The sequence below is a fragment of the Artemia franciscana genome, chromosome 14 (genome assembly GCF_032884065.1).
Source record: "Artemia franciscana chromosome 14, ASM3288406v1, whole genome shotgun sequence".
NCBI lineage: Eukaryota > Metazoa > Arthropoda > Branchiopoda > Anostraca > Artemiidae > Artemia > Artemia franciscana.
In genome coordinates this window covers 34,890,269-34,900,662 of record NC_088876.1, presented here as the reverse complement: position 1 = coordinate 34,900,662, position 10,394 = coordinate 34,890,269, and the positions used below count along the sequence as shown (strand labels likewise).

General features: G+C 34.8%; 1 long non-coding RNA gene across 1 annotated transcript in view; it reads left to right on the top strand.

Moving 5' to 3' along the window:
• The first annotated feature begins 1,856 nt into the window (after positions 1–1,856).
• LOC136035640 (uncharacterized) overlaps positions 1,857–10,394 on the top strand; it is a 46,265-nt gene continuing 37,727 nt past the window's right edge. The window contains exon 1 of the long non-coding RNA XR_010619489.1: positions 1,857–1,941. This is a non-coding gene — a long non-coding RNA (uncharacterized LOC136035640). The remainder of the gene's footprint in view (positions 1,942–10,394) is intronic.

Here is a 10,394-nt window from a genome sequence, read left to right as displayed (position 1 = left end):
GCTACTTTTGCCCTCCGAAGATCTATCAAAGAAAATGACAAGCCCCAACTCTGAATTTCTGTCTAACTGTCTCTGGCTGGATTGATCGAAGGGACAAACGGCCCGAATAGGCAATGCGCGGAAAGGAGAGACACGAGGCCCGCTTCGCAACAAACTAGAAATTGGTTTTAAGCGTATTGATTAAAGGCTCATGTGCTAATATGCAGCTGAAGAAAGGATCTGTTTCAGTTCTGTATACTTTTTTTCCTCGTAGCTTTTCAACAGAAAGAAAAGTATGTTAAGCGAGCTAAGACTTTGTTGATCTGATTCCAGGTTCCATTAAACTGATTTTGAAGTCATTATGAAGTCATTTTTTTATAGTTTCAACTATTTGAGTAAGAGTTTTCTATAGAAAAAACCTTGATCACTTCCGTATATGAGGCAGAACGTGTAGTATCCACTCCTTAGTCTTAGAATTGGCTTTCAGGGTAGAAGGGTTTTTGATAATGTAGCAAGCGGTGAAAAATCCACCATGGTAATGATTCATATTGTTTTGTTTTCCTAATTAATTTAAAAAACTCACATAATTTGTGCTTTACTAAAAAAAAAAGTGACTGTGGATTGTCAGTTAAATTGACACGTACTGATATTTCTTCGTCAGGGTTTCGATAATTTTTCATTTTTGAAAGTAAGTAAGGTGAAAACATAAAAAAATGTATTTGGTTTTCAGTAAAGCACAAATTGTTTTCTGATTTTGAGAAGGTTCTCCACTGTTTTCTTCAGTTATACTGTTCAGAAATACTGTTCAGAAATATACTGTTCAGTTATACTTCAGAAATACTGTTCAGTATTTACTTTTTTGATAAACACTTTTTTTTTTACACAAAGTTTCAAAATTATTTTGATTACTTAATATATATATATATATATATATATATATACTTTATCCACTTTAATTCAAATCACCCCCCACAAGTAAAAAGAGTAGTTGTAACTTCCCTCATTGATCGTGCCCTGAATATTTGCTCCGATTCGTATATAAATGCAGAAATAAACTTTATCAGAGATATTCTTTTTGGTAATGGATACCCCATTCCTATTGTCAATAAAATAATTAACCGTAGATTAAAAAGACATTCTTGTAAAATCGAAGAAGATACTTCACAATGTGAGGCTACTGAAAAGCCCTCAAATATTGTCTATCTTCCGTATATCCCAAAAATCACAACAAAATTAAAAAAATATTTGCACAAAAAATAATCTGTACGTAGTTTTTACTAATAATTTTAAAATCATTAATTTCTTAAATTCCGGTAAAGATAAGACCCCAGTTACTCGCCAAAGAGGGATCTATCAAATACCCTGTGATTGTGGAAATTACTATGTCGGCAGGACCCATCAGAATCTAGAAAAACGGTTACAACAGCATAAAAAAGACAGACAATGCATTAATTTCAAATAGTTCCAACAACTCCTTTGATTCTGCTTTAGGTTGGCATATATTTAATAATCCTTCCCACACGATACTTTTTGAAAAATCTTCACTCATCAGTAATGATTTGGGGATAAAACAGGTGGTTCGATAATCAATCGAAATTAATCTCAAAATAAATAATAATATTTCTTATTATATTATATTTAACAGGGACTTGGGGGAATACTCACTAAATTCTTTATACTCAAAGTTAATTAAAAATGATATAACAAAATATTTTACTAAACTGATTTATAGTAGTATTGAACCAGCTACGAAAAGGCCTCTGAGACAGGCTGCTAAAAAAGCAAGGTTGGCTCTGAGAAGTTGCACTTAATCACTTTGTTATCTTTAGTTTGAATGAATTTATAATCTCGCTTCATTTTTTTTGTCAGTCCTGGTTGAACTTCGTTGAAGTAAGGATGCTAGGGCTGTTTTTTAAAAAGTTTTTAGAAAACATTATTTAGTTTTATTTCTCACAATTTAAAGTAAGTTTATTTATATATACATATTTTCTCTCTTGGTCTAGTATTGTGCTGAAGACGACCCTTGGACATAGGGCCGAAATATTCACAGAACTGATTTCCACTGTCTTATAAAGATTTTCCCTATTGTTTCTATTTTGTATTTGTTTGTTATGAAAAGGCAGTTTGGTCTTCGTGGCTATTTATATATATATATATATATATATATATATATATATATATATATATATATATATATATATATATATATATATATATATATATATATATATATATATATATATTTATATATATATATATTTGAATTCTGAATTTTAGCACAAAATTCAATTCAATTAAATCAAAGTGTTAAACCAGGTGTGTTTTTGTGCGGTAATTTTCTAACTATTCCTACTGTAGAATTTTGGGCGCATGTAAAGGAGAATTTTTGTCCGTATAAATTAAAGTTTAAGTATTCTTCGGTCTTTTCTATTGCTGAAGCCGTCCCCACCTCCATTTTGTGTACATCCACAAGTTTACACGTACCTTCGTCCACCATTTTATTGTTTAAATATTTTTTGATGCTCTATTTTTTAGTAACTAGTAAAAGTAACTATGTATCAAGGTCAGCAGATATAACTGTCCATTGCTGGTTTTGTAAATAGTCATGGGCTTTCAAAGCGTGTTTCTTTCTTTTTACCCATTCACTTCGTATAGAAAGGGCGGTTATAGAAATTTGGAAGGGGTTCATTTGATGGGGAAATATATCAAGGCTTTTTTAAGGGTTGATCGTGATTGACGAACAACCACCCTCCCTCTCATACCATTTTTTGTTGTCTTCTCCTCTCTTATTGTACTGCAAATTATTCGATTAAAATTTGGAATAGAAATTTTGTTCAGAATAGTCAAAAGGTCTTATAAATATGCCTATGGGGATTGCATGACACCTAAAGCTCCTAGTACAAGGACCGTATGTAATGTAAATTGCCGATTCTTCACAAACAGGTTTTGAGAGGGAAAAAGTGGGTATGTTTGATCTTGGGTGTGTGATTTGCCGCAACTGTTAGGAATATCTGAGTTTTGAGGGCGGGATTAAGGCGCTTAGAAATGGGCTAAAAATCATTTTTCCCTGATCAGTTTAAAACTTTGAGCCGTAATTACTTGGGCAATTTCACCAAATCCCCCCCCCCCAGAAAATGAGAGCCAAATCAGCAGAAATAGCTCATGATTTTTCTGTTGGGGGGGGGGATAAATTCCTAACATCACCACATCATTTAAGATCATATCTAGCACAGTACTTGTGGTGGATGGCAGTAACTGGAGAAGACAAAACTCATTTCAATGCGATTCTTAATGACATTTCTGCGTTCTGGGCACATATTTCTAGGTTGTAGTTTCGATATTTTTGTTGATGTAGTAATATATTTTCATCGTGTTTTGTTTTATTTCGTTGCCGTAATTAAACTTCGCTTCTCGGAAGAACTTGGGTGTGGTGGCTATAAGACACAAGTACCGTCATTTTTTCTACTTTTTTTTTAATGAATAAGCCCAGAAAAGTATTTTTCTATAAGAAATACTGCCTAAAAGGTGTTTTTCAAAACTTAGGGGGAATCTAGGGTGAGAGGGACATTCCCCTTGACTTCTTCAACTGACGCTACTGACTCAAACAGAGGCAAAAATTGTTTACAGTTGAATCAAACTTATACTCCTAATTTTTTAGGCAAAGAGGATCGAAACACGACGGAAAAATCCAAAAAAGTAGATAATGGGTCAACACCGTGTGTGTTTATCCCAGGAGAACCCTAATATACAGTAGCATTTTTGTCAGGGGCATTGACCTCCATAAAAAATGGAACACTAAACATGGCAAAACCTATTTTCTGATTGGCCTGCCGAATGTCTTTGGGGGCCTCTATGCACAAGAGAAAATTCATAAGAAGTATTGCAACCCCAAAAACTGGGATCCAAAACGAGGAAAACATTAGTGTTTTTAGTTAGGGGCCTGGGCCCCATATACCAATCCCGAAACTTTTCCGTTAAAAACTTTTTCCATGGACTTAAAATTTTGCGAAAAATATGTAATCCTAGATCAATTTGAAAGTTACAGCTGTATGTTCCCAAGGAACCTAATATACAAAATTAACATTTTGAACGTACAGTCCCAAAAAGTAGGACTCAAAAAAGTTTTTGAAAGAAGATTTTGGTTTAGTTAGTACTCAGCCACCCTCCAAACATGTGTCTGGAAAATGATCTAAAAGTTTCTTGGGCACAAACATCTGGTCAGCAAAAATAGTTCGAACTGTTAGGAGGCAGAAAGGTTTCATGGGGTTCCAGGACCGGCTAAAGCTTGTTTTTCGTTGTCAGTTTGAAACTTGCAACCGGAAGGCCCAGGGAGGAGAGGATAGGAATGTAAAAAAAAACAATTTGGGGGAGCGGCTCATGCATAAAATAAAGTCCCAAAACGGTCTAAGGGCCATGAGAGATTTCTCCACAAAAAAAGCAAGAACCATCTTATAGTTGGCTTAAGACTTACATCCTTATATCAGTGGGTCAGTTAGACCCAATAAAAAACTAAATAAAATTTCACTCCCTCCATGTGTTCTGACAGCAATTTAAAATTTACACCTGTGAGTTTCAGCGCCAAGAGAGCCCTCATGTGCTAAATAATTAGGGGATTGGTGCCCAAAACCTAGGGCAAGAGTTTTCTTTTGACTTGCTCAACGGGTAAGGGCTGAAAGTCCTTGGGCGAAGGGAATTTCGATTCACGAGGAAGATATATTTAAAAAAAATATTGGTTTGCTTGAACATGGGACCCATAGGGTAGGCAAATTCTCTATTTTCTGAACGGCTTGGAACATAAAATCGAAAATAACTGGCTAAGTGAACCCTAATACTAGAGAAAAATTTTAGTTTGGGAGTACAAGCCCCCTCCAAATTTTGGCCCAAAAATGGCCAATTTTCTTGTTGGCTTGAAACTTAAGAATCATTGCCTTGGCCAAGGGGACTAAACTTTTTGTTTTAGGGGGAGGGTAGGGACCCCTGAAACGGGTCTATTGAATTTTTTTGTCTTACTGGAAGTTTCTTTGGCCCTATTTATATACCCTGGAACATTCAAGTGGAACAACAATGAAGAAGTTACTTTTTACGCTACGAATCAGTACAAACAGATTTTTCTCTCAAAATGAGCCGTCTTCACTAAAATTCTCTTATTCCAGCCTATTTACAATGAAATTTTTATACTGATCGAAAAAAGTAAGGTTCGGCCTATTTCGTCCTTCCACGAATTGATACAACCCAGTTCTTTTTAAGTAGGTCTCCTCTTATATATGTTTTGCCCAATGCATATGCACAGTATGTTGCGTCCAGCTGCTGGTCCATCCTGTTTACAATGAAAATTTCATGCTGGTCAAAAAAAAACCAGGTTCGGCCTATTTCGGTCTGTCACAAATCAATACAATTTAGTCCTTTTTAAGTAGGTCTCCTCTTAGATATGTTTCAACCACTGTATATGCGCAGTATGTTGCATCCAGCTGTTGGTCATGAATCGATAAAACCCAGTTCTTTTTTAAGTGGGTCTCTTCTTAGGTATGTTCCACCCCGTGTATATGCACACTGTGTTAGTCTGTCCAGGCACTTTACAATGAAAGTTTCATGCTAATTGAAAATACCCCCTCCCACCCGAAAATACACTCTCCACCCCACGGAAAATACCCCCACCCCTCCTCGGTAAATACCCCCTCGGTAAACACATCCCCCGGAAAATACACTCCCCCCGTGGGTAGTTGGTCTCCAATCACTTTCGACTTAGAAACTAAGAGCTATAACTCTCAATTTCTGATCTAATAAGCACCCTCCAAATCTTCTGTGACCATGAGGTGAAGAGGTGAATGAGGAAGGGGCAGTCCCCATCATGTACAGAATAAATTCTGCTAATTTTGGTGTTTAATGTTGCTCATTACTTCCATAATATCAGCATAGGACAGAAATATTCCCAGAAATTACAAGGGAGCAGATATTAATTTCACATTTTTATGTGTTCCTTAATGTTTCTTTTGCACCTCCCCCTCAAAAAAATCCCCCAAACAAAAATCCCGGTTAAGTTTCTGGGGATTATATATCATTTTGGACCTCCACTCTCCCTTCTTCTCTATTTTAGAATTTATCTCATGATTCAATGAGAGCTGTGATGTTTGGGCATTAAAATGTACTTTTGGGGTATATCCATCCTCCCTAGCTACAAAACAATCAGAGAACCCCGTTGCGGAAGCCCAAGTTCCATTTTGAGTTTTTAATTTGCGGATTGCTAACAGACAGTATTTGTTATTGGGAAACATCGGACATTTTTCGAGGGAATTTCTGCAGGGGGTGGATTATCTGGGGGAATTTTTGGGTGGAGAAGATTTTGGGGAATAATTTCCTTTCAAAGGGGATGTATTTGCCACGGGGGTATATTTTGGGGTCGGGGAATTTTCCAGGGGTGGGGGTATTTTCTGGTGGGGGTGGGGGCTATTCTCCGTAGGAGTTATTTTCCACTGATGGAGGTTCTTTCCAGAAGGCTATTTTACGCAGGGAGTAAGTTCTACGGGGGTGTATTTGCCGGAAGGAGGGGCGAACGCCTAGAACCGACGAAACAAATGTGAGCGGTATGAACTAATAAAAAAAACCTCATAAGAATAGTTTTTGTCTTCATTGAGTCTCTAGGAATTTGATTCTAAATGTCAGAAAAAATGGAGGAAACTGGCCCCCTCCCCCTCAGGCCTAGAACGGTACTGCCTACCTGTGGAATTCGTTAGTTTTTAAGCCTATCAGATAACAAATAAATTTTGGGTTTTCGCTAATTTTTAAAACGTGAACTAGTTACAAATTTTGTCTTTACCAATTATGTTGGCTTTTTATAAATAAAGTTTTATCTCAATTATTAACTCTGTTGTTCTTTGAGCCAGCTTAGGACTGGGAGTAAAAAATAGTTCAGTTTATTTCATTTAATTACAAAATAATATAACACATACTAACAATCCAAGTGCCCACCCAAAGAAAGAAATGAAAGCACTTGATACCGGACAAATAAAACAAAAAAGGAAACAAAGAACTAAATTATGACCAATCTCTTTTATGAGAATAAGAATAAACATGTAAAAAGAGTAATAATAACTGAAAAGGATTAATATTAAAACCAAAAACGAACAATAATTATTCTGTAAATTAAGGGGTTGCTCCCTCCTCAATACCTTTTTCTTCACGTTAAAGTTCTTCGAACTTTTGAAAAACGGCCCTTCTATTCTAAGTAAACGGCCCTTGTGTGTCAGGAGTCATTCTTAAAAAATTGGAACAAACAGTCAAACTTTAGCATAAAGAACAAGGTATTCAGGAGGGGAGTAATTTCTTCATATATACGGAATAATTTCTGTTAGTTTTGTGTTTTAATATTGCTCCTTACTTAAAGTTGAAAAAACATGTTGTTTTTATATAATTTCTGACTGTCAAATAACGTAGGTAAATCTGGCTGACACACAATGAAAAATTCCTTACCCCCACGGGTAAACCTTCCGTGTAAAGTTCCCCACGTAAATACAACCCTTTCCGTAAGATTCCCTCCGGACAATTCTGTCCTCGCTGAAATATCCCTTCCAAATGCTGTACTCCAGGATTGCGCAAATTTCATAGCTTAAAACCCTTTCCCCACAGGCTGTGAGGGGCTATGTTCCCACTAAAGGCACAAATATTGGGCTTTTCAATTATACTAAACAATGATCGATGATTGATTGATTTTGATCGACCAACGTTTGGGGGAAAAGGGGCATGGGAGGGGGCTAGTTGCCCTCAAATTTTTTTGATTACTTAAAAAGAGCACTAAATCTTTTAATTTAGGAGTAATAAAAAGTTAGTTACTTTCCTAAAAGTTAATTGTTTTGCTATGAATATTGGCAAGGCCGTACTCAGGGTGGCATTAGGGGGTTTGAAACCCTAGCCCCCCTCTAAAAAAATTTCTGACTTTTAAAATATAACAACGTGCTAAAAAAATTGATGTATTTTTTTTATTTTGTGTGTAGACCCCCCCCCAAAAAAAAAATTGTGGATACAACCTTGACGTAAGTATTTTCTACTGTGTACGAGGAAGTCAACATGCTTGTAAGCCAGTTCACATTATTTTCCAAAATACGCTATATATTCCTACTTGCAAAAATGGTTCCGAGGACTGATTGCTATGTCCCTTCCAAGCTTGAATTTATTTTAGTGTCTGGATAGAAACAAAATTGAGTGCAATTATCACTCAGTGCGTGTATCAGGCGACGATGAATGTCAAAAAAATAGTCCCATTTTCATTGCATGAAAGCAGAGAACTCCACACGGAAGACCTAGGGGGAAAAATCCAGCATGCAAACTTTTCTCACAATGACTAACTTTCCCTTCTAGAGTCGTAGCCAAGGCTGAGATGAAAAATACAAAATTGTTTACCCCTTCAGAGCCCTGTCGGCAAGTTTACTTTTAACTGTGTTTCTAGTTTGGTGCCAAAGCCCTATCTAGTGGAGCTGGTGTTTGAAACCCCCATCCCGCGAAATTTTGTTCCGACTCGTAGATACAAATGAATTTTGATGTGTTTTTAAAGTTAAAAAAAAAACTCCCAGAAAAAATGCCTCCTTCCTGAAAAAAAAATCCTGGCTACGGCCTTGGTAAAAGCCAAGTAGAATATCCACTTTATGTAGTCAAGAAAATATTCTCTAATAGAAAAAGACAAATACTTATTTGTCATTGGATTGTTGTAATGGACACGTAAAAACAAGTATTAGTTACGAAACAGTACCAAATTTTCACCATGTATTGCATTGACTTTAAAGCTGTTGCTTTAGTGATTTTATCGATGTTTTGAGGTTTGCAATTGAGAAAAAGTTAAAGGTGACTTATAGAGGTTCAAATAGCTGTGATGTTTAAGAGGTTCAAATAGCACGTAATATTAAATTTTGAAAATCAATAAAAAAAAAAACTGAGAAAAAACTTACAAAGTTTACGAAAAAAATTCTAAACGCATCGAGAAATTTTTTATATCCATTTTATTACGTTTTTGCTTCTTCTCTATGGAAAACTTTTTTTGGAGAACATAAATTTTTTTAAATGTTCACTGATTATAAAAATAAATATCAAAATTTAATTGACAAAGTTTTGGAAAGATGGCGAGTACTGTTTAGTTTCGACTAAAACAGTGAAAACTAAATGTAAATATAAAAAAAAATGGAAAAAAACAAATTTTTAAAAAAAATTAGAAGAAATCCGGAAGAAAAGGCTCGACCTGGTCTTAATGTGCTACGGACAAGGGGATAAATATGGGAATATTCTCCAAAGATTGAACCAAAAGACCCTCCGAGAGACTTGACATATTTTATTTCTTGAAATTTTCTTTTTTGAGCTTTTGATCAGTATTTGGCTCCTCAAAACTTTGAGAAGCATTATAAACTAAAAAAAAAAAAACTTACAAAAAACTTATAGAGATTCCAAAACTTACAAACTTAAAAAAAAACTCCAAAAAATACATCAAAAATTTGTTTATATACATTTTTATTACGTTTGGAAGGGGTCAAACTTTCTAACTCCCCCTCCCTCTTGATACGGCTTTGTTTGTATTTAGCGTAATTGTTTTAAAGGGTAACTTAAAATTAGAAAAATAAACTCTAAAAAATTTAACTATTAAGGTATTACGTAAAGGGCTACTGGAAATTAGAAAAAATGAACTCCAAAAAAATGGATTTATTAAGGTATTATCAATAATTTTGTATTTATTTTTGCAATGTGCAAAAATGGAGTTTTACTTTTTTTGGAGTCTATTTTTGTAATTTTCAGTAACTCAGAAACACAACTAGGATACCATTTCTTACTACAATTCGTTTCATTTATTTTTGGGTTTACGAATCGTTGTCGTCGTCAGTGTTCTGGGCGCCTATTTCTAAGTTTCAGTTTCCATAATTTTGTTGATAAGAGGTCAATATTTCATCATATTCTGTTTCATTTCATTAGCATTAACCAAACTTTACTTCTCGACAGAACTTGAGTGTGGTAGCTATAAGACACAAGTACCTCCTATTTTTACGAATTACTGGTAATTCCAAGTTTATTGCTATATAAAAATTAATAGAATTCTCATCAATATTCACCTATGGTCTTATAAATAATTACACATCTAAAAAAGACTAAAAATTGATGAAAGTTCAATAAATTTGTTCTTTTATGGACTTGAAAATAAAAAAAAATATCTAAAAAAAAAAATGATAAGTTAATTAAGGAATGCTCTCTTACGGTCTTAGAAATAATTAGACATCTAAAAGAAGAAAAAAATTCAGATACTTCATTCCAGATACATAACATATGTTATGTGTCAGGCACGTACGCAGGAATTTTTTCGGGGGGGCCCCAAACCGTCGAAACAGCAGATATAAAGTAGCACTTTTTTATTTAGTAATGCAAAAAGCAGGTATATCGGAAAATAT